General features: G+C 37.6%; 1 protein-coding gene across 1 annotated transcript in view; it reads left to right on the top strand.

Annotated features, from left to right (window-relative positions):
• Positions 1–6,612: 6,612 nt before the first annotated feature.
• CGRRF1 (cell growth regulator with ring finger domain 1) overlaps positions 6,613–25,601 on the top strand; it is a 1,085,659-nt gene continuing 1,066,670 nt past the window's right edge. The window contains exon 1 of the mRNA XM_050798274.1: positions 6,613–6,619. The gene's annotated coding sequence lies outside the window, so the exon portion shown is untranslated. The remainder of the gene's footprint in view (positions 6,620–25,601) is intronic.

Here is a 25,601-nt window from a genome sequence, read left to right as displayed (position 1 = left end):
CCTGAGGCCTCCCCAGCTATGTGAAACTGTGAGTCAATTAAACCTCTTTTCTTTGTAAATTACCCAGTCTCAGGTAGTTCTCTATAGCAGTGTGAAAATGGACTAATACAGTGCCTGTGAAGACTAAATGGATTACTATATAGAAAGTGTTTAGAATAGTGTCTGGAACACAGAAAACTCTCAATATACATAGCTGTTGTTACTGTTACTATTGTTCCTAATTTAGAAAAGAAAATAAAGAAATCTCTTACTACTTTAAGTATGCTTTGAATATATATAGTTCATAATTCCCTTCATTTTTTTATGAGCCACCATTTTAAGGTTGACAAGGAAAATATAAAATACTCCATTTAAATCTGAATTTCAGATAATGAAAAATATTTTAGTATGTCTCAACTAAGTATGCATGAGACATACTAAATTAATCAATCAACCCATCATTGTTTACCTAAAATTCAGGAGTAACTAGGCATCTTGTATTTTTATTTGCTAAATGAGGCAACCCTACCTATTTTGGGGCAGAGGGGATTTGTGTGTGCCCTTGACCTTTTGTGAGCATGTCTCAGTGTGGTCATTTCTGGAGTGTGCTTGTAGGTGTGAGCTGAAGAAGTGTAAAGGGCTACTTCTCTTTAAAGACAATGGAGCAGCATAAATTGTAAAGGTGACATTTGTAATGTTGCTAAATAGCTTCCTGAAATCAAACCCTGACATTGTGCATCATCAGTTAATAAAAAATACGTGGTACTCAAAATAATTAATAGGCACACAAAATATTCTAGAAAACTACCTTGTTCTCATATTGTAATGATATTCTTATAATCCAATGCAAAGATCAGCAAACGTTTTCTGTAGAGGGCCAGATAGTAAATATTTTAGACTTTGGGGAGCATGTTTGGTTTCTGTCATATATTCTTCTCCTTCTCCTCTTCCTTTTTTAAACAATCACTTAAAAATGTGGGAATGTAAAGTAGTACAACCTCTATGGAAAATGCTATGGAGATTTCTCAAAGAACAAAAAATGGATCCTACCATTCAATTCAGCAACCCCACCACCTGGGTATCTACCCAAAGGCAAATAAGTCATTATATCAAAAAGACACCTGCATGTTTATTGCACCACAACTCACAACTGCAAAGTTATGGAATCAACTTAAGTGCCCATCAACTGATGTATGGATAAAATGAATGTGACACACACAAACACCCACCCACCATGGAATACTACTCAGCCATAAAAACAGCAAAATAATGTCTTTTGCAGCAACTTCGATGGAACTGGAGGCCATTATCCTAAGTGAAGTAACTTAGGGATGAAAAACCAAATACTACATGTTCTTACTTTTAAGTGGGAGCTAAACTATTGGTATGCAAAAGCATACAAAGTGGTATAATGGACATTGGAGACTCAGAAACAGTGAGGGTTGTGGGGCTGATGCATGAAAAATTACTTGTTGGATACAGTGCATACTACTTAGGTGATGGGTACACTAAAAGCCCAGACTTCACCACTGTGCCATTCATCCATGCAACTACAAACTGCTTGTACCCCTAAAGCTATTGAAATTTTTAAAAATTAATTTTAAAAGAGTAAAAACTATTCTTACCTTGCAGCTGGACAAAAACAGGACAGGAGCTGCATTTGGCTGGTGGACTGTGGTTGTGGACCCTCACCATGTGAGCACTGAGGTGATGAAAGGGACTTTGATGAGGAATATTTATTCATAATTATCATGTTTCTATTTATGATAGAAGGAAAGTTAGCATCTACTTATAATTAATTAGTACTTATTTAGCATTTAACATAAATAAGGCACTATTCTATGTTTTGTACATATATTAATGAGCTTAAACCAAAACATGGACAGTGTAGGTAGCAAGCTCAAGGCTATAAAAGTTATATAAAGAAGTGGTGAAGCTCAGATTTGAACTCAGGCAGTCAGCTCCAGAGTCTGCAACCTTAACCATGATGCTACATTTTCTCTTATGATAGTTGTAACTACTTTAAAAAATGTATAATCATTAAACAGTGAACACAGGTATCAAAATATCACATGCCCTCCCAAAATATGTGCAACTATTCTATTTCAATTAAAAAATTTAAAAAGTAAACTAGAAAAAAATGTATAATGCTTTTGCCCCCATCTCTTTTCATCTTCAAGCAGCTACATATTTCAGATTTCCTCATATCTGGGAATATTGACCAGACTGCATGGGGCAATTTTCTTATTCTTCACTCACTACATCTTGAGAGCACTCCTGCAAAGAATATATCAAGCAGTTTAAAAAGCAGAAAAACAACAAACAGGTGAAATATGAAGATGACCAACCTTTCCTCTCTCAAGCTCCCCAGACCTTGGGGGCTCTTCTTTTTGTTTATTTTGTTCATATTTGCTGGAAATGTATTCAAGTTTCACTGCATCTGCCACCTACTCCAAAACATTTGGGATCCTGATATGCCAGTCCAGTGGGATGACAATTCAGTGCAGGACCTCATAACCTTATAGGATGTTTCTTCGTCTCTGGCATATCTTTAGCTGGGTGCTGGCTTTCCTCGACTGAGCCCAGTGTATGTTGTATACAGGGATCAAAATATCATATGTACCCCCAAAATATATGCAACTATTATATATCAATTTTTTTAAAAAAAGCAAACTAGAAAAAAATGTATAATATTCTTGCCTCCATCTCATTTCATCTTCCAAGGTCACATTGCAGACCTAGCCTTTGTGGAAGGCAAATAAGCAACATCTTAATCTCTTCCTCTTGACCAATCCAGTTTATCTTTTTTTCTTCACCAGACTCCTCTTTATTTTTTGGCTCTCCCCTTTTAGTCTGTGGACCACCTATACTGTTTCCTCTGTGATACTGGGTACCCAGTAGACGACTTCCTAGATAAATTATCAGCTTGCTATGACATGATTTTGTACATGTTTATTGAAATAAAACATAAATGCAGAGAAGTATAGGCCATAGTAATTTTGAAATATGCTATACGTATCATGAAAGAGTGTAAATAGCCTATTCTTCAATAGATACTATTTTAGTTTAATCTATTTTTATCCATCTCCCCTCTAAGATAATTCATGTGAACTCAGAAATTTAATATTCTTGGAGATTTTTTTGGCCCAATTTCTCTTTAAGTGATAGAATATGATTTCAAAAACTATGTTTTGACTGATGAAGTTATTGATTGGTTCCACAGATCACTTGGGTAGTTTAGCTGCATATTTATCATTATAAAATGATGTCTCAATCTCTTGGAGGTGCTGGAAACCCTTAATGTATCTGTAAGGTGATTATTCTCTCTTGGGTGTGCCTCTAAGTAAAGCTTCCTCCACTTATCCTGTTTTTCTCCTAGCAGAGGAGTGCTCAACCTTCTGAATACTTTGAGAGAGGGTGTGCATGCGTGTATGCTGTGCGAGGTGATGGTGTTGGTGGGATGAGAGCATAATGTGTAACCCCATGGCCCTTCATGTGCTTTCATTTGCTACTGAAAACAAATTGCATTGGAAGTAAAGGAAACATGAGTATTCATAGTTGTTCCACTTGGTATAGCAAACTTTTATGGAATTGGGAAACTTGATTAAAATGATTTCATTATAATGCTGTTAAGAATTTTAGACAAGAAAATTATAGCATATGATTCTGGAATAACATGAATATAGGCTTTTTTTTAAAACTTATTAATCTATTTTTACTTCTTGTGGTACAACTCGTCCTCCTCCCATCGATATCATATACCCGTTTAGGTTTCAGGTAAGTAGATCTACATGTATACAACATAATACTTTTCTTTAAAGTCACAACAAATCCTGAAAGAAAAGCTAAAGTTAAAATGAAATTACTTTTTTTTTCCCCCAATAGATTTGCTCCAATATAGTGTGATCCAAATAGTGGATACTCAATAAATAAATGTTTGTTTGATATGCAAGGAAAAGCCAAGGTATTTTTCAAATGCAGATGCAGAGTGGACAGTTGGTCCCTTAGCCTATAGTGTTCATTCAGATAAGGTGTAACTATGGGGTTAGGACAGCAGGAAGTGATTAATTTTCTTAGGTATTTAACATGGTCCTTTGAAGGGGATCAGCTTTTGAATCTTTACGATTATATTTATTGCAATGGTGCTTCCCTTCTATGTTTAGACATGAAAGTGAATGTCACTGTTGAACAGTAAACACAGGAGAATGACTATGTGACAGAAGTATGTAAAGTATTTTGTAATTCAGTAGGAGAATCAAAGTCAGCTTCAGTTCTTTGCATTCTCAGGGATTCAGAAAGGATTAGATAACAATAGTTAGAACCTATGCCAGAGAGTAACTGAAGGATAGCATTCCTTGAACCTCAGAAACCTGGGTGAAAGGAATTGGGCAATTAAGGTCTTTAGGAAGTCTAATGGGGTCATTTGTGAATGCCATCTTCATGGAACTTGGCAAACTGTCATCTCAGAGATCAAGGGAGGTCACTGATGTGAGGGTTGGAGGAATGAAAGTGGAGTGACTGTTTCCTGCCAAGTGTGTTTAAAGGCTCTTAACTTTTGTCTGAAGGTAGCTACAGATTTTTGTTTTATTTTGTTTTCAACAATATCAGGGAGCTAAAGATACATGTCTTTGTAAAGTGAGCTCTCCTGGTTTTCCACCAAAGTTGTATTATATCCAAAGAGCCTATATTTGTTTTCCCCTTTATCCAATTACTAAATATTTATTAAATATAAATGATGTGTCACACTGAAGATAAAAGTACAATGTAAAAAATTTTTTTACATTAGCTTAAACTTTCAAATACATTCAGGCTAGTACTGATTCATTAAAAATATGTATGGGGGGATTTCCTATTACTGTGGGTGGGCATGGAGGAATTTGATTTTTTTGGTTTTTTTGAGACCGAGCCTAGCTCTGTTGTCCCGGTTGAAGTGCGCTGGCACAATCTTGGCTCACTGCAACTTTCACCTCCTGGGCTCAAGCAATTCTGCCTCAGCCTCCCAAGTAGCTGGGATTACAGGTGCCCACCACCATGCCCTGCTAATTTTTGTATTTTAGTAGAGATGGGGTTTCACCATGTTGGCCAGGCTGGTCTCGAACTTCTGACCTCAAGCAATGAGCCACTCTGCCTGGCCCAAGGAATTTGAAAATGGGAAAAAGTAAAATTACAATATTTAATTCAAGAGTGTTGTATATTTTAGGTGGGGCTATGACAGTAAGTGTAAATGATGAGGAATCTGAAATCAAAGTCATCTGAAGAGAAAGGGAAGGAATTAAATGGAAGGAAAGAATATTAAGCAGATGCATGAGAGCTGTTTTCAAATAGCTGATGGACTGCCTGGTAGAAGAAAGAATTAATCTTTTCATGTACAAAAAATAGATATGCATTATAGGAAGCTAATTAACTTTATATAGGAAATAGTTTTGAGTTGACCTGGGAAGGGTCTTCATGATTTTACAAGCACACAAGGATGAGGTGGGCAGCTTGTAGCCATTGAAGGTTTATGATAAAATAGCAATGTGTTAATAGTTTTTAGTGTGCATTTTGCCAAGGTATACAAAGATTCGGAGCACAGGAGAACTTATCATAAGGGATGTTGTCTGGCAGCTACTGTAACCCATGTGTGATGTGATAGATGCTCTCCTAGGATGGTGGAGGTGGGAATGAAGAGGAAGCTTGTATTTGAATGACATTTTCATGAACCATAAACAAGACTGTGAAAGGCAGATGAAGAGAATGAAAGAGAAGGAGGAGTCCAACATAACCCCAGGACCATCATCTGGGTTGTGGGGAGATTGTTGGTATCACTGACAGAGTCAGGAAAGCCATGTGAGGGAGTCACATTATGGGCATTTTTGAAGAAGAGAAGGAAGAGAAGGGGAACAAGGGGAGATGCAGACATGCATAAGTTTTCTTGTAGGTGTCAACTTGATTTTGGCAATTACCCAAGTGGACAGACATGGTAGTCAGTCTGAGATTTGGAATTGGCTCAGGTGCAGATTCAGATGTGGAAGAAAGCTCCTGGGGGAAGCTCCTGCAAAGGAGAGGGAGACAGAGGTGAGGAGGGAGCTTGTGTAAATCCTGTTGTAATGGGCATTTAGGGTCTTTTGATAGTTTGCAGCAGTTTCTGAATCTGTGTAGGAGGGGGTTCGTGGCATGGGAGGATAGAGGGCCATAGGGGTTCTTATTTCTAAATTAGCCTACACTTTCTGACAGGTTCCTCTTTCATTTCAGAGAGAGACTAAAATAATAGCAACTTCTAAAACCTCAGTTTGCTCATCACAATATTCCAATGAACTATTTTACTTTGGCTTGGGCGTAGCTGAAGAATCATGACTGTTATGAATGCTTTTACAGAAACTTGCTTTTCACTCTTAACAACTCATAAAGAGAAAGCCTAACTTTTTTTTGAAATACATCTAGCAACAAATGCCTCTTGTGGGATCGTCTGCTCCATAGGTTATCACCCATCCTGTACATTAACCTCATGATTTCTCAAGAATACAGGAGTGACGGTTCAACAAAGGGTAGGCTTTTTATTTTGTTGTTTCTATCCATATAAATGTGAGCACATTATTTTCCAAGTGACCCACAAAATGATGGCAATGGAATTACATTAAGGCAAGTATGGGGGGGGGCTATAGTATACAGATACGCATTTAATTCCAGTTACTGTAACCCCTGGCTAGAGCTCTTTTGGAAGAACTTTGATGATAGAAAGACTTATCTGTACAATACCAACTGCTCTTTATTAGTATTATTTGGGGTATGATTCCTTGCATTTTAATGAAGTTACTCTTTTAGGACTGGAAGAGAAGTGTTGACTAATTGTTAAACAATTGAAAGCCATTGTTCATAACACAGTTTTACCTTTGGGACTGAGAAGTTCTGTTTTTATAATTCTGAATAATCATCAGGTGATCAGTGAAGCTAAACACATTCCAATCAATTGATTTACTCCTCTTGGCAGATATAGGCCATGCTGATCGGATGATGATAAATTTAGACAGGTACCTCCCTGTCAATTTAGTATTAATGCTACTTTTAAAAAGCTCCTGTTTTATTCATAGAAAGTATAAACATTGAATTCTGTGGTGGCAAGATTTCTCAAAAGTTTACTTTGGTTACTCAAAATATTTATGAATGTGTATAGCCAGCTTTAAACTGTTTTGAAATATAATTCTTATAAGTTATTATAAACAGAAATCTTCATTTGAGGCATCATACACTTTCAGATTATCATAAACCAAACTGGAGCTGTTTAAAATAAGCATATTATGTTTGCAGCCAGTTATTTTTGTTTTCATCAAAAAACCCATTCCTAATTCTTCAGAAGAAGAGAAGGAACAATTATAAACCTTTGGGGCCCTGGTGGCTAAACTATAAAGATAGACAATGATGGTCTTTTCTTTCTTCCTCCCTTGTTAGCGTTAAAAATATCTGCAAACGGACTTGTTAGTGGTCACGTAAAAACCATTTGGATGGTAACTTCCATCTACACAACAGGAAATTTCATGGTTCACATCTATGACCTACCACATATAAGTCTGAATCCAGAGGTGGCCTCAAGTGGTGGTTTTGATCGAAGTGCAAACCCAGCTGCAATGTGCTCTAATATTAGCAAAGGGGACCTGCTTTCCTAAAGGGAGGATGATTTAGGGCTCTATTTCTGTTGTTCAGCAAATGCTGTTAGAAGTAGCAGAAGGTTACCCTTTTCCCATCACCTTAATTCCAGAGATACTCACAGACCTGACATTAGGCTGTTGGCTACTCGTCAAAAGATTTCTCTGTCAAAGCGAATTCAGCTGATGAGCCATGAACACGCTTACAGTCAGATAATAGATGAAAGAGTCTCAAGATAAACGAGGTGCTTATAAATACCGGCCAAAGTTGTTTAAAAGAGGATGGCAAAGGCTGTTAATTCTCGTCAGGCAGTTTCAAAAGGCAGGGGATACTTGACTTCTTACTGAAGAGCACACTATCTTACCTCTGTGTGGGGGCGGGGCTCCGACGCATGTAGAAAGGGTGAGAGGCCTTTTAGAACTGATGCTAAACCCCATGTTCTCCTGAAGGGAGAAAGGGGAGTTTTTTTTTTTTTTTTTCCAAGTATGATAAAGGACTTTGTACCCACCTTTTATGGGCTAACATTTTGACCAGGTTATATCACACAAAATACTCTTGTTTTTCCATGCTTGGTTCTTTGTCTTCTACCCTGAAAGCTCAAATGATATCTGTAGGAGATAAACATTGATAAGCTTTTCTATTCAGGAGCTGATCACATCTAAACTCAAATTGAATACTCTTCTTGGTGATGTCTTATTTCTATCTTCACACTGTGGAATGTGGATATCAAAATATAGGTAAAAGCACAGGTTGTCCACACTTTTTTTTTTTTTCATTGAAATAGCCAGTATGCCTCAATTTACAAGTAAGTTGCATTTGGGGTTGGTATCTGTTAGTATGATTTATTAATAACACAAAAATTTAAAAAATATTTAAACTTTTAAAAATTGTCAATTGAATTGGGATATCTCCCTTCTCTCACAAACATAAAAGTTTACCTTTGCTTAGAGTTTGCCAAAGGAAAGACTTTTCATAGCTTTTCTTTTTCCTTTTGATGGGCAGTAAGTTTAAAGCTCAGAAGAATGCAGTCAAAACCAAATTTGAAAGATAAAAGGAAGTGTGTTAAAATACAATTCTCCGAAAAGGAGATCAGAAACCCAGATATTGGGATTCTAGATAATTCAAAATGCCTCACACAAGTTAAGAATCCTCCTGCAGACTCGTCTGCTGCAGCCAATTTCATTTTTGCTTATCCATTCATTCAGCAAACATTTCCCAAGTGCTTATCTGCATGTAGGTGTTGTGCTGCAAGCTGGAGTTACAAAAAAGATGCTGGCACTACTCTCAAAGAGTTTGCCTTCTAGAGATGGGGGTGGTTGGCTACCACCGCTCAGCAGTGTGGACTAGACACACTGGGAAAATGAACAAAGTCCACCAGCTCAGGCTGGGGGAAATCAGGGAAGGTATCCTGCATGAAACACATCTGCACTACTGGAGTCTAGGAGAAAAAGCACAAGAACAAGTTAGCTGTGGAGTTCAGGGAGAGGGAGGGGAGGGGTACCAGGGGATGGAGGACAGGGCCAGCCTCGCCTGCCCATCTTAGCTTTGTAGTTAGACCATGACACAACCGCCTGAAACTCTCAAGTGGCTTCCCACATCACTTAAGGAGCAGAAACCTAAAAGGCCCTACACAGTTGGCTCCCTGCCACCTCTCTGATCTCTTGACTTCACTCCAGCTCCTATCTGCTCTTTGTCATTCATTTCTCAAACCCTCCAGGGTTTAAGCACTCCTTGTTCCTTTAGGACATTCCTTATCTACAGGTCTGTTTGGCTCACTCACTTACCTTCTTCCACTTCGTTCAAATGCTACCTTCACAGTTAGGCTTTCTCTGAACACCTTACTGAAAATGACAATTCCCTTCCTTCATCATCCTGCCCCCAACTTTTTCCCTATCCCCTTTCTCTGCCTCAATTTTCCCCAGTTGCTCTTATTGCCATTAGACTTTCTATGTATTTGATTTATTTGTTTATTAAATGTAAGCTCTCTGAAGGGAGAGATTTTAGTCTGTTTTGTTCCTTGAGATGCAGTGCCTATAACAGTTTCTGATGATGTAATAGGCACTTGATAAATATTTTTAAATACATTCTAATACACTTATACTTCTGGCAAAGTTGGGTAATTGGCACATGTGACTTAAGAATTTAACTTTGCACATGAAGGAAAACAAAAATAAATTCTAATGCTATAAAATTATATTTTGCATGTTTTACTCATTTTATATAGAGCACTTTATTATATACATTTATATATCATTTCTCCTATACATTACCAGAGATGCAAAAATATCTCTTGTGAACAATCAAGGACCATTCCAGGATAAGTTCTACTATATATGATTTAGGTTTTAGTTGGTTGTGGAGCCTAATTCCTATGTAAGATGCAACTCCCTATAATTCTGAAGACAATGTGGAGGCTCTGAAGGATTTTAAACAAGAGTTTGACAGTATCAGATTTATATATTTGGAAAGATCACTCTGTCTGCACTGGAAGCACACACTGGAAGAGGACTGTATTAGAGGTAGGGCAGTTGTAGAATGTAGCCAGATTCTCCCTGAAAGATGATGATGCCCTCCACTAAGGTAATGGTAATGAGGATGGAAAGGAGTATATGATTTGAGAGATATAAAGAAATAAGATTTATAGAACTTGTTGAAACTGTGGATTTTAGCTAGCTGTTTTGTAAAGACTTTTCCAGTTATACAGCTTATCCACATATCATCAAGCTTAGAAAAGGGGTCCTGAAACATCGTTTGCAAAATTGTGCTTATCTGTAGTTTATGGCTGTGTAAACACAGATGTTGGTTAAGACTAAAACTAAGTAACTGGGGATGGAGAGTGAAGGCAGGAAAATAGAGTTAAATCAATGTTGTGATTCTAAACAGAACACAATGTTAGTGAAAATAAAGATGCTCCACTTAAGCCTATAGTAAACCATCAATTCAAAATAAGGTGTGCTTGCAAAATCATTTCCGGTTTCTTTTTTGGAACATGGGATATATTTCCTAAAGATAGGAAATTCTAAGATTTCTAAGATGTGGTTAGGTTTATACCAAACTGTTTGAGTAAAAAATGTAGATAGAAGGCATATTCATTAACATAAATACAAGGAAGACTACTATTGTAAAGACATAAAATAATATACAAAATGTGTAATGCCAACAAGATATTTTAATAATATTAACTTTTAATGTTGGTCCTTGAATACTAGCAAATTTAATTACATGGAAATAAGGACATGAATGAAAACTTGGAGATTTTAAAGTGAATTTCTGGGTTCTTTTAAAAGATATAGGACTGGATCCTTAGCATATGCAATGTAGAAGAAGATTAGGAATTTTGGTTATGCAATGTATGTCAACTGAGTGGCATGGCTGCCAACATAGTTAATGTCTTAGACTATATTAGTAGATATATTATGCCTACTCTGGGGAAAGTGGTAATCGTACTCTATTTTGCTCTGATTAATCTGTACGTGGATACAGGAGTATTGTAGTCAGTATTGGACATGACACTTAGAAGAGGACAAAGACAAGCTAAAGTGTGCTCAAAGTTGATAAATTAAGAATCTGAGATTACTGAATAACCAGAAAATGTTTAGACTGGATGCAAAGGGAATAAAAGATATGAAGGTATCTTGTGCAGGAAGAATTAAGGATCCAGTCCTATATCCTTGAGGTATGTACCTATATCCTTAAGGTATATTCCTTCTACACCCAGGTTTTTGAGGGTTTTATTGTGAAGAGATGCTGAATTTTATCAAATGTGTTTTCGGCATCAATTGAAATAATCATATGGCTTTTGTCCTTCATTCTGTTGATATGATGTATTACATTGATCGATTTATACATGTTGAACCATCCTTGCATCTCTAGGATTAATTCCACTTTGTCATGATGAATAATCTTTACAGTCTGCTAGTGTTCTGTTGAGGATTTTTGCATCAGTGTTCATCAGAGATATTGGCCTGTAGTTTTCTTTTTTTGTTGTGCCTTTTTTTTTTCTTTTTTGTACCAGGGTAATATTGGCCTCATAGAATGAGTTTCTAAGTATTTCTACTTCCTCTATTTTTCAGAATAGTTTGAGTAGGTATTGGTTCTTTTTTAAATGTTTGGTAAAATTCAGCAGTGATGCCATCAGGTCCTGGGCTTTTCTTTGCTGAGAGACTTTTTATTATGGCTTCAAGCTTATTACTTGTTATTGGTTTGTTTAGGTTTTGGATTTCTTCATGGTTCAATCTTTGTAGGCTGTATATGTCCAGGAATTTATCCATTTCCTCTAAATTTTTCCAGTTTATTCGCATATAGTCGCTCATAGTAGCCACTAATAATCCTTTGAATTTCTGTGTTATTGAATGTAATGCCTCCTTTTTTATTTTTTATTTTATTTACTTGGGTCTTCTGTCTTTATTTCTTAGCCTAGCTAAAGGTTTGTTGATTTTGTTTATCTTTGCAAAAAGCCAACTTTTTGTTTTATTGATATTTTGTATTGTTTTCTTCATTTTGATTTCATGTAATTCTGCTCTGATCCTCATTATTTCTTTTCTTCTACTAATTTGGGGTTTGGTTTATTCTTGCTTTTCTTATTCTTTAGGATGCATCATTAGGTTGTTTATTTGAAGTTTTTAAAACTTTTTTTTGATGTAGGTACTTATAGCTATAAACTTCCCTGTTATTAATGCTTTCACTATATCTCATAGGTTTTGATGTTGTGTTTCCATTATCATTTGTTTCAAGGAAATTTTCAATTTCATTCTTAATTTTTTCGTTGACCCACTGGTCATTCAGGAGCATATTATTTAATTTCCATGTGTTTGTATAGTTTCCAAAATTCCTCTTGTTATTGTTTTCTAGTTTTATCCCATTGTGGTCAGAGAAGATACTTGATATTATTTCATTTTTTTAAAATGTTTTAAGCCTCATTTTGGGGCCTGACAAATGGTGTCTCCTTGAGAATGATCCATGTGCTAAGGTGCAGAATGTGTATTCTGCAGCTGTTGGATGAAATGTTCTGTAAACATCTATTAGATTCATTTGGGCTATAGAGCAGATTAAGTCCAATTTTTATTTTAAATTTTCTGTCTGGATGATATGTCCAATGCTGAAAGTGATGTGTTGAAGTCTCCATCTTTTATTGTATTGGGGTCTATCTATCTCTTTAGCTCTAATAATATTTGCTTTGTATATCTGGATGATCCAGTGTTGAGTGGACATATATTTACAGTTGTTATATTCTCATGCTGAACCAATCCCTTTATCATTATATAATGACCTTCTTTGTCTCTTTTTATAGTTTTTGTCTTGAAATCTATTTTGTGTGATATAAGTATACCTAACCTGCTGTTTTTTGGCTATCCTTTGCAAGGAATACCTTCTTTCATCCCTTTATTTTCAATCTGTGTGTGTCTTTATAGGTGGAGTGTGTTTCTTGTAGGCAACAGGTCATGGGGTCTTGTTTTTTTATTTATTCAGCCACTCTGTGTCTTTTGATTGGAGACTTTAGTCCATTTACATTCAATGTTGTTATTGATCAGTAAGAACTTACTCCTTTTGTTATTTGTTTTCTGGTTGTCTTGTGGTCTTCTCTTCCTTCTTTCCTTCCTTCTTGTCTTCCTTTTAGTGAAAGTAATTTTTTCTGGTGGTATGTTTTAATTTCTAGCTTTTTGTGTATCTGTTGTATGCTTTTTTTGATTTGAGGTTACCATGAGGCTTGCAAATAACATCTTACAATCCATTATTGTAATCTGATGACAACTTAACACTGATTGCATAAACAAATAAATGAACAAGCGAAGAGAAAACCAATAAAAACTCTACATTTGAACTTCATCCCCCTGCTTTTAAACTTTTTGTTGTTTCTATTTATACCTTATTTTTTTGTCTGCATCTTGAAAAGTTGTAGTTATTATTTTTCATTGGTTCATTGTTTAGTCTTTCTATTTAAGATTTGAGTAGTTTACATACCACAATAACAGTGTTATAATCTGTGTTCTTTTGTGTATGTACTAATACCAGTGAGTTTTGTACCTTCAGATAATTTCTCATTAACATCCTTATCTTTCATATTGAAGAACTCTCATTAGCATTTCTTGTAGGACAGATCTGGTGTTAAGGAAATTCCTCAGCTTTTGCTTGTCTAGGAAAGTCTTCATTTCTCCTTCATGTTTGAAGGATATTTTCACCAGATATACTATTCTAGGGAAATTTTTTTTTTTTTCCTCTCTCTCTGTCTCTCAGCACTTTAAATATGTCATGCCGCTCTCTCCAGGCCTGTAAGATCTCCACTGAAGAGTCTGCTGCCAGATGTACTGGAGCTCCATTGTATGTTATTTGTTTCTTTTCTCTTGCTGCTTTTAGGATCTTTTTTTTCTTTCAATCCTTAACCTTTGAGAGTTTACGTATTAAATATCTTGAGGTAGTCTTCTTTGGGTTAAATCTGCTTGGTGTGCCATACATCTTTCTCTAGATTTGGGAAGTTCTCTGTTATTACCCCTTTGAGTAAACTTTCTACCACTATCTCTTTCTCTACCTCTTGTTTAAGGCCAACAAGTCTTAAATTTGTCCTTTGGAAGGTATCTTCTATATCTTGTAGGTGGGTTTCATTCTTTTTTCTTCTCTGACTGTGTATTTTCAATAGCCTGTCTTCAATCTCACTAACTCTTTCTTTTGCTTAATCAATTCTGCTATTAAGAGACTCTGATGCATTCTTCAGTATGTCAATTGCATTTCTCAACTCCAGAATTTGTGCTTAATTCTTTTAAATTATTTCAGTCTCTTCGTTAAATTTATCTGACAGGATTCTGAATTTTTTCCATTTTATCTTGAATTTAATTGACTTTCTTCAACACAGTTATTTTGAATTCTTTGTATGAAAGGTCACATATCTCTGTTTCTCTGGGATTGATGCCTGGTGCCTTATTTAGTTCATTTGATGAGGTCGTGTTTTCCTGGATTGTCTTGATGCTTGTCAATGTTTGTTAGTGTCTGGGCGTTGAAGAGTGAGGTAGTTATTGTAGTCTTCCCAGTCTGGTCTTGTTTGTACCTGCCCTTCTTGAGAAGGTTTTCCCCATATTTGAAGGAAATTGGGTGTTATGATCTAAGTTTTTAGTCACTGCAGCTGTATCTGCATTAGGGTATACCCCACAGTAATGCTGTGGCTCTTGCAGACTCACAGATATACTGCCTTGGTGGTCTTGGTGGTCTTGGATAAGATTCAGAAGAATTCTCTGGATTACCAGGCAGAGACTCTTATTCTCATCCCTTGGTTTCTCCCAAACAAATGGAGTCTCTCTGTGCTGAGGTGACCCGAGCTGGGAGAGGGGTGACACTAGTACCCCTGTAGCCACCACCACTGGGACTGCATTAGGTGGGACCTAAAGCCAGCACAACACTGGGTTTTGCCTTAGGCCTGCTATAACCACTACCTGCTTGCCATCTGTGTTCACTGAAGGTCCTAAGGCTCTAAAATAAGCAGGTGGCAAAGCAAACCAGGCTTATGTCTTTCCCTTCAGTGCAGCAAGTTCCCTGTGGCCCTGGGCAGGTTCAGAGATGCCATCCAGGAGCCAAGGCCTAGAGTGGGATACCACAGATATCTACCCGATGCTCTAGTCTACTGTGGCTAAGCTGACACCCAAGACACAAGACAAAGTCCTTTATATTCTTCCCTCCCCTTTCTGCAAGCGGAGGAGTCTCTTCCCATGGCTACCACTGCCACAAGACCAAGATGAGTACTGCCAGGCTATTGTGGATATTTGCTCAAGGCCCAGGGGCTCTTCAGTCAGCTTGTGGTGAACACTGCCAGGCCTGGGACTCACCCTTCAGGGAGGGAACTGAGCTCCTCTCTGGCCCAGGGCAGCTCCAGAAATGCCATCCAGGAGCCATGGCCTGGAATCAGGGATCCCAGGAACCCTTTGGGTGCTCTACCCCACTGTGGCTAAGCTGGTACCTAAGTTGCAAGACAAAGTCCCCTTTATTCTTCCCTCTGCTTTTCTCAAGCAAAAGGAATATCTCCTCACAGCCAATACAGCTGGGAATTTTCTGGGTCTCACTTTTGAAGCCAGCACATCTCAGGGTATTAACCAAGGCTTATGGTGAATACTGCTTAGCTACCACTGCTAATTATCCAGGGTCCATGGGCTCTTTAGTCAGTAGGTGATGAGTTCTGTCAGGAATGAGTCCTTCCTTTCAAGTCAGTGGGTTCCCTTCCGGCCCTGGGTATGTCTAGAAATGTCATTTGGGAGCTAGGCCCTGGAGTGAGTGCCTCAGGACTCTGCCCGGTGTCCTATCCTACTGTGGCTGAGCTGGTATCCAACTTGCAAGACAAAGTTCTCTTTATTCTTCCCTCTCTTCTTCTTACATAGAAGAAAGAAGCCTCCCCTGGAGCTGTGAGCTGAGTTACTGGGATTGAGGGAAGGGTAATGCAAACACTCCCTTGGCTGCCCCAGCTGGTATCTCACTAGGTTGCATGCTCCCCATTCCACTGGCTCATAGCCCAGCACAGTATTAGAACTTGCACGAGAATTGCAGCCTTTGTGTCCTAGATCACCTTTCACGTTTATTTGGTACTCTAGAGCATTTTGGCCCATGAGAGCAGGGCTTGCCTAAGTTCAAGTTTTGACTGCTGGGGTGGGTAATTCCCCTCTGGCTAGGGCTGCTTTAAATGCTCCCTTCATGGTTGTTGGCTGAGTTCTGCCAGGTGAGGTGTTGCTTCGGGCTGTGACAATATGAGTTCCAATGCAAAGTCCCACAACCACTGTGCTCTTTCTCCCCCAAGTGTGCAGTTTCTCCATGCCACACAGTTGTTGCTGGGGATCGGGGGTGGGGACGGGGAGGGATGGTATTAGCTCTTTAAGACTCTCTCTTTCCGAATTCTTCATTGTCTCTTTCAGTGATATGACATTAAAACCAGGTACTGTAATCGCTCACCTTATTGTTTTGTTCTCACGAAGGTGCATTTTTATGTGCAGATAGTTGTTAAATTTGGTGTTCCTGTGGGGAGGATGACCAGTGGAGGCTCCTATTTGGCCATCTTGCTCTGTTTCTTTCCTAAAATTTTTGACAACTGTGTTAGCATCAGACAACTTTCATAGTTGGGAAGTTTTCCCTTATGTCTAACTTGGTTATTTATTTTCTCTCCATTAAAATATTTAGGAAATCTAATGGAACCATCCTTGAACACAATAACACAATTTCCTTATAGCTTGGTCGTCAGTGTGGATTGAAGATTACTGATGATTTTCAGTCAAATGGGGGCAATGTCGTTGAAAGATATTTGAAAAATATTAAATGCTATAAAAATATCCTATATTATTCTGATTCAGATTATATGACTAGTATTGCTATTTTTCTTCAAAATTTAATCTCTTATCCCATTGTCCTTTCTTATCTTTCTGTGTAGAATCTGTTTTTTCCCTTCTCAGAATTCATTAGAATATATCAGGATGAATAGTAGTAGAACTCAAATCATTCATAAAACACTATATGGCCTTCTCATCATCTGCTCTGGTCTTTTGGAGCTGTTTCACGTAATGTCAACCTAACAAACATAACTGGATTTCTTAACAAGTGTGGATTACACCCTTAGGTATATTACATTATTGAAATACTCTTATGGCTCTTGTCTTCTATGACAGTATGGCAATAAATGCACAACAAACAAAAAATATGGTAAAATTTAGCAAATGAAAAAATGTACGCCTTTGCTAAATCCTATTTTGTTTTTCATTAGGGTAATTATGTGTGGGGTGAGGAGATGAGAGATGGCTTGGGAGAAGTTAAGGAGTAACTGAAATGAAAGATGAATTATACTAAAGGAGATTAATAGAGTTTAAATAGAGGAGGGAATAACCACTAGAGAGATGAGAGAGAATGCATGAATAGTGCCAGAATACTTCTAACCATTATTGTCTCTGAGAGCAACCCTCCTTCCTAAGTTCCCTCATGACTTCTTATTTTAAAATCAGTTTATTATTCAGTTTCCAGAAATCAAAGATATAACATAAAGGAGGTTGTTTTCAATTAAATGAGACAATGTATGAGTCTTCAGTTAGAAATGAAATGGCCAACAGGTCATGCTGATATTACAGTTGCACTTCTTTTCCGTATAATTTATAATTTTTAAGTTGTTTAATAACAGATTCATTTTTTAAGATGCAGTAAGAGAAAACACCTGACATTCATTATTAAGTACATATTGAATGTATTTTCCTGAACTTAATGCATTTGATGGATGACTTACTCCCCTACTCCATGGTAAAAGTTTATTTGCCCCACAACATGTAATCATACTTCAGGAGAAGGAAGCCACCTTGATTCCCAAGCCCTGAAAGAAATTCTTATTCTCTGAAGTTCTTAGAATCTGGGCTGATTCAGCAATCTCTGGTTCCAGAAAGGATGAACAAGTAATCTATTGACCTCATTAAGTCAAATAATGCTTTGTCCTGGTTGGTCTTTGGTGTTTTGAATTTGAAAACGAATTCTTGAAGTTCCAAACTGGGCCTAACTTCTGTACCACAGCCTTTTTTAATGTAGTAGTTCTTGGAAATGCCCATCTTATGTCTTGCCAGAGATTGAATTTTCTTGTGTGTGTTAGAAAGGTAAGCAAAAAGCAGAGGCTTAGGGAATCCCAAATATGCCAAATTCTTCAGAGTCTCGCCTGTCACCCAGGCTGGAGTGCAGTAGGCTGGAGTGCAGTGGTATGTTCTCAACTCACTGCTACCTCTGCTTTCCAGGTTCAAGCCATGAGGAGATGTTTTTAATTGAGTAATGATTATCCTTTCATTTTACTGAGTCCTGTTTGTTGGAATCCTTCTCTGCCTGTATCAATTTGAAGGTGATCATCTACAAATATGCTGTTGGAGAATCCTGAGGGATGCTGGGTTTATTTGCCAAGTTTTTAAAATTATTATTTCTTAATCTTTATATGTTACTGAGTCTTAGGGGTGTGAAAAAATAGAAGATTCAGGGATAACATATTTTGAGAAGAAAGAGTAGTTTACTTGTAAAGTTTTGCAAGGAAGACTAGATTTCAGAAGAACTGGCTCCTCAAAGGATCAGGGCTATTTAAGGGATAAAATCTTCAAAATTGTTATCAAGGTCAGAGTTTGTCTACTCATGGTGGAAAGAAAAAGAGCTATTTCTTCACTTGGTTGTCCTTTCTGCACTGTATCCATTGCAAAAGCATCAGGGGAAAGCTGTTTTTTTAGGGAGACAGTAACTTACTGGAAAGGGCTCAAGGTTTCCTCTATTATGGGGACTAGAGGTAGACATAGTGTCCTTGTTTTTGTCTTTGTTTTTGCTTGTGCTTTTTTCTCTGTGACTATGAGACATGATGTGATGTGTATACTTACTCAAAATGACAAGTCTGCTCTCTCAATTGAAAACTAATCCTTTGCATAGTAGGCAGCAAAGCCCAATTCCTTTGAATTACTGAGACTGATACTGAGAGGAATCTGTCTCCTTAACCAATTCCCATAGCTCCTTCATTTGCCTTAGGAACAGTAGTTTATTGTGACCTGACTTATCACATTATGGTAACTAACCACTCCTATCTACTGGCATAGGTTTTCTTTCCTCTTACTGTGATTCTTCAGATACACAACAGGATTCCTGCTGGCTAAGCTTATGCTAACCATGCTAGAGAACAGGCTTATTCAGCTCAGCCCTTGACTATACGCTATCTAACAAGATAATATTATTTTAAAACTGATTTGTGAGAGAAGTTTCTTTCTTCAGCAAGATAAGTAAATATCTTCTGTAGGTAAGTAAATAGTACCATTCATTTCCTAGTAAGTGAAATTTATCAAATGAAAAGGTTTGGTGTTAATAGCTGTCTGGCATCGGATTGGTGACTGTTAGTTTTGCCACTGGTCAACCTGGAAAATAAGTGGTTAGAAAAAGGCTTATAGTCAACCACTGAGAATTTGCCACCATTGTCTCAAACACAAAGAAGACATTATGGTAGTTTCATCACTGTTGGTGAATTGCTCCAGGAAGCCTGTAGTTTAAAAATTATAAAGGATGTAACTTCTAGTCCATGATTGAAAAAATACTGCTGATATGACTAAACAATGTGGATGTGTTGCTTGGTAAGAAAGATTTGGAAAATACTTACTTCTGTCTAATCAAATGAATAATTAACTTTTGAATGAAAGGATTAAAAATATAGCCCTATGACACCAGGAAAGAGAATCAGAATAGCAGTTATTATTCCAAAGTTGTTTTTGCATTATCTCATTCAAGTTTTTTTTTTCTAGTGAAGCTTTAAGGTGTGAAACCCAAGCATCTAAAATAGCTCATCTCTTGAGTGTTTTTAGCCATAAATCTCGCTATGGAAACACGATGAAGCCTTTGGCAGTTTACCCTGCAGCATATGTAGGAGTTGCTTTTAAACATACAATTGATCATTTGTGCCTAAAAACTTTCTTTCATATATACTTGCCTCTGTAAAAATGCATTTAACATTAATATATACATTCTAAGACTTTAATATGGATTTTTGGTCTTAAGTCAAACTTGCAAAAGAAGGAAAGAAAGGTGGGAGAAGAGAAAAAAAGAGTTGTGGTTATGGGTGTGTTATGTTACTGCTACTGATTAATAAAAGGAATAGATCTCCTTTCTTTCACTTATACATTCCAAAGAGCAATAGAAAATAGAATTAATATATTTCAGTATCATAAAAATCAGGCACCATATATAGGATTTAGGAGGGACTTACCAGAGTGAAGCTGCCGATATTGAATGGTGAATGAGTACTCTATTGAAATTTGCAAATGGAAGATTTATGTATTGTAGGTGATGTAAAAACTGAGATTATGGAATTTTGAAGCTTTTCCAGTGACTAGAATGGAGGGAAGCCAGAAAAGGATAATTAATGTTCCCAAGTGCAAGGTCTCATGAATAGAATCAACCTTTGCCTTATGATTCAAAAATTCTATGGTAATCAGCAAGTGTCGTCAATGAAATTAGGCCTTATGTCTATCTTACCTAATTAACCTACCCATTAGTGTGCTCACTGAATGTTTATTAAGCATGTGCTATGTGCAGCACCACTGCTGAGTACTGAAATGTCAAATATGGCTAAGATGTATTTGCTACTTACAAGAAATTCCTTGTGCAAAGTGATGTGATGAGGATTTGTGGTTTTGTATTTAGTTAGGAAAGTAGTTTACTCATTCCCATTGTTAAATGGATTTTCTAACTTTGACAAAAAATTGCAAAGCCTAAGTTTGGGGTTGGTCTACTCCAGTGGGTAATGATGCATTTACTCAGTAACCTCACAACTTTTGCATTTTTTTATTGCAATCCAGAACACAGAAGTTTGGTCCTGGTGAAAATGCTGCTTTGCAAAGCTTAGAGTCCTGGAACTGGGCTGTATCTAGCTTTATAGAGGTAGTTATAATTGCCATTCAAGTGTACATTATTGTCAACGAAAATAAATCTGTGCTATCAACACCGAAACAACAGGTCCCAAATATACAGAAAGACTCCTTTTCAATGAGCATACCCTGGGAAATGTGGGAGGCCATAGAACCAGTTGGGAACAGAAGGACAAGGCAAGCTAGTAGGATATCAGTGCCTGGTGTCATCAAGCATGAGAGCTGGTCTAATGCAAAAGCATTATATGCACATTTGTGTGCCACTCAGAATAATGCATAATGCTTCCTGGATAAGATCTAATTGAAAATGTCAACATCTGTTGCAAGCATGTGCTAGCAGGAAATAAGGCTTTCAACCATGGAATCTTAAAGAAGAGAGAGGCAAATGGTAAGTGTCCTGAGGCTTGACCCTTGAACACTAATGCCTCATCCATGGGGTACAGTCCTAGGGTTAAGGATGCCTCAGTCCAGCAGGTCTCAATGATGGTGAACTGAGGGCGTTGTCTGGTGGCTGGCTTTTGTTATGTGGTCACAGTAGTCCTCCATGTCTTGGAGTTCTAGGTAGAGGCTCTTTTCTTCATAATGCCATAATGCTAATAGTTCTGGGCCATCTGGCCATTAGATGAACATCCTCAGAGCTTGGCTATAGCTCCTACTTTTCACCTGAGTCACAGCCTTTTCCCACTTTTCAAGTCTACTTTCTAGTGCCAAGTTTTCCCCTAAGATTTTTTTTTTCTCAGATTCTCTTTTGCCATGTCATCTGACTGTCTGAAATCATTTTATACATCAGGTGGGACATTAATGACTTCTATCATTCACACTACTGCCAATTTACCACCAACTTTCCAAGGGTGAAACATGGCTTCATTTCCCTTCCTTTCCTATTGACTTTGACTGAAAGCTGTGATGTGGTCACATTTCATGTTAATTGACTGGATGCTCCATAGGCGGGGTACCTCTTAAGCATCTCTTTTTCTTTATAGTTTAAAATTACAATGCAGAAATATATAAAAGTACATAGTATATAAAGCATATCAAATATGAAATGAAAATTCTCCCCTTTTATAACATCTTTCTTATTCCACAGAGGTATTCACAGCTGTTTGGTAGGCACACTTGAACCTCTTCACAGCCCTGCAGATGACATATGTGTACATACATCTATAACTGAGCAGTTTTCCTAGTAAGTCCCCACCTGTTATCAATGAATTTTTAAAAAGCCTTTATTTAATATTAGTCCATAAAAATAATTTTAACAGTTCTCAACTTTTTTTTTTTTTTTTTTTTTTGAGACAGAGTCTCGCTCTGTCACCCAGGCTGGAGAGATGTGGTGCCATCTTGGCTTACTGCAAGCTCCGCCTCTCGGGTTCACACCATTCTCCTGCCTTAGCCTCCCGAGTAGCTGGGACTACAGGCACCCGCCACCAGGCCCGGGCTAATTTTTTGTCTTAGTAGAGATGGGGTTTCACAGTGTTAGCCAGGGTGGTCTTGATCTCCTGACCTCGAGATCCGTCCGTCTCAGCCTCCCAAAGTGCTGGGATTACAGGCGTGAGCCACCATGCCTGGCCCATAACAGTTCTCAACTTTTAAAGAATATGAACCACAATAAGAAACAGATCTTACATCATCACCCAGTACACAATTGCCTGTGTGTATATAAGTATCAAAACCAGAAACGATGTGTTCATGAAACACAATACTTACCCTTACTATATTCAATTCATTCTACTTTCCTTTCCGTCTTATTTTATTCTTTTTTTTCCCCTGAGATGGAGTCTGGCTCTTGCTGCCTAGGAGCGATCTTGGCTTACTGCAACCTCCGCCTCCCGGGTTCAAGCGATTCTCCTGCCTCAGCCTCCCGATTAGCTGGGATTACAGGCACCTGCCACCATGCCTGGCTAATTTTTGTATTTTTAGTAGAGACAGGGTTTCACCATGTTGGCCAGGCTGGTCTCGAACTCCTGACCTCGTGATCCACCCGCCTTGGCCTCCCAAAATGCTGGGATTACAAGCATGAGCCTCTGCACCTAGCCCCTTTACTTTATTCTAGACTTTAACATTAAAAACAATGTCAGTGGTGACCTCCTGGATTGACTTTATGATTGATTAATGGATCATGATCCACAATTTTAAAAATACCAATTTAAACAGTTCATTTTGGACCTTGTGTTTTTTGGGTAATTTCTCAGTTTCTCATCCCTAAATCCCTTCCTGTTTTATTATTATTTTTGATGACATCGGAGTGTATGGGGGTGGCTCCCAGGACTTTAGAGAGGTGGAATGTAGCAGTCCCATAGCTCCTGTCTGCATATATAATTGCTGTGTATTATGCTTGTGTGAGTATTTTTATAGGCTGTGTATTACTCAAAGTGTGAATGCTGGGCCAAAGCATATATGCCTTAGACATTTTAATTTGTGTTGTCAGATTGTCTTCCTAGAAATCATCCACACATGTTTTAGAACAGATGAATGCATATGGGGAGTAGAGATGCCCAGGTAATAATAACAGAGCATTAAGGCAATACTCATTCACTCTTGGTGTCTAACCAGTCCGCAGGTATTTTGAAATGTCTCTAATATACACATCACTATGAAATAAAAGTAAAAGGAGATACATCCCTACTGCTTCAGGAAGTTGCACGCTAACAATTTCCTAATTGGCTTTCTGCATCTGTGGACAAGGCCCTCATTCTTCAATCAGGCATTAAACACTCTTTCCCAATTGTGATTTTACATTTTTATCTTTAACTTCCTCTACATTTTACCAGGTTTCCATGCCAACCATCCTATACCACTGAACGCCTGCATTCTTTGTTGTATAGTTTTCCCACCCTAGAATGTCCTTTTTATCCTTCTCGGCCTATTTACATTTTAAATCCTGCTTATTTGCTAAGCCTCAGTTCAAATCCATCTCTGCAGAGGCCTTTGGAACACTGCTCTAGGCGTACAGAAGCAACAGCCTTTGTTGGGGTTTCCACAGCAGTTCGCTTTTATAGCCCTTGTTTAATATTCCTTAGTATTATAACTGGGTGCTTATTTTCCCTAATATGATAAAATTCACATACCTTACTCTGGTCTATGAGTCTCTGTGTGATAGGCCTGCTTCTTTCTTCTCCATTCATTCATGCCACTCCCTTTTGGCCATCTACTCACCCATGAACCCTCATAATGCTCCTGAAACATGCCAGCCTCATCCCATCGTGGGGAACACTCTTCCTCAGACCTCTGCATGACTGGCTGTTTTTCATCATTTATGGGTTAACTCGTTTTCTTATAGAGGCCTTTCTAGGCTGGCTACCTAATCTAAAGTAGCCACCCAATCACTCTGCTGTACATGAGCCCATTGTATTTTTTATGGCACCTATTACTACTTAATTTTCTTTGTCTGTTGTATACCTAGCTTCACTATAATGTAAGCTCCATGGGAGCCAGAATAGTTTTTGTCTTATTCAGAGATGTGTCCTCATGATGTAGAACAGTGTCTGGAACAGAGTAGGTGCTTATTAAATGGTTGTTGGATTAATACAATGAATGGAGTATGTATTCCTGAATAGAAGGACCTATGCTGATCTTTGAATCTCTACAGTTCTGAACACAGTAGGTTGAACGTAATCAGAGCTCAAATAATATTACAGACTAAATTAATACATCTTACACAAGAGTAAAAAAGTGAAAAATAAACAGTGGTAATCTCAGAATCCTTCATAAAATGAGTGGTTATTTTATATAATGTAAATGAATATATAGTACTATTTTCTGAAACAAGAAGCCAAATGTTAATTTAATATCTATATATGCAAAGCACTTTAAATTGTATTACCTAATTTAATTTTCTGAGCAATTCTATGTGTTATTATACTCTGGTATATGGTCTAACTGCCTAGTCTATGCTGTTTCATTATATACATGTAATTAATGTTATAAAAATCTTTGAAAATTATAGAAATATAGTGCTGAAAATCACTGTCTTTGAGCTGATTGGTGCAACTTTTATAAATTTTCCATCAAATATTTTTTTCTCTTCAGAGCGAAATGGACTTTTCTTATTTGTTGATGTTGATAATCAAAGGAAAGAGCAAGTCTTGAGCAAGTCTGATGGACACCCCTCATGTGTCTATCAGTGTGTTCCACTGATGTGTCCATTCTTAGAACAGAATTTTGTAAGCTCACGTCTCTCAAAATGACTTTAATGTGGTTTTTAAGTAAGCACTCATTTTCTTTCTTAATGGTAGTATGAGGAAATATTTTTAAGGGATAAATGACAATGTGGAGAAATGTTTACTTTTGTTGTGTGTCACATGTTCAATGTCTAATTTGTTCATTTTTGGTCCTTGGTAAATGACTGCCACTCAGGCAGGAAGCTCAGGACCCCACAGCCACTGCAGGGTGTGATCATTGGTCCCATAGTTCAAACGCTTGGGATGTAGCCTCATGCTGTGCATAGCAGAGGTCCCAGTTCAGTCCCTAAGCATTTTTTTTTTTTTTTTTTGGTTTTACAACTTGATAAAATTTTTGGAACTATCATTTAATAGTCAAGAGATTTCTCTCTCTCTCTCTCTCTCTCTCACACACACACACACACACACACACACATATACACCTGCCTGGTTTCTCTTGAAAAATTAA

The sequence above is a fragment of the Macaca thibetana genome, chromosome 7, assembly GCF_024542745.1.
Source record: "Macaca thibetana thibetana isolate TM-01 chromosome 7, ASM2454274v1, whole genome shotgun sequence".
NCBI lineage: Eukaryota > Metazoa > Chordata > Mammalia > Primates > Cercopithecidae > Macaca > Macaca thibetana.
The sequence above is the reverse complement of the archived record's forward strand: the minus strand, read 5'-3'. Positions and strand labels throughout refer to the sequence as shown.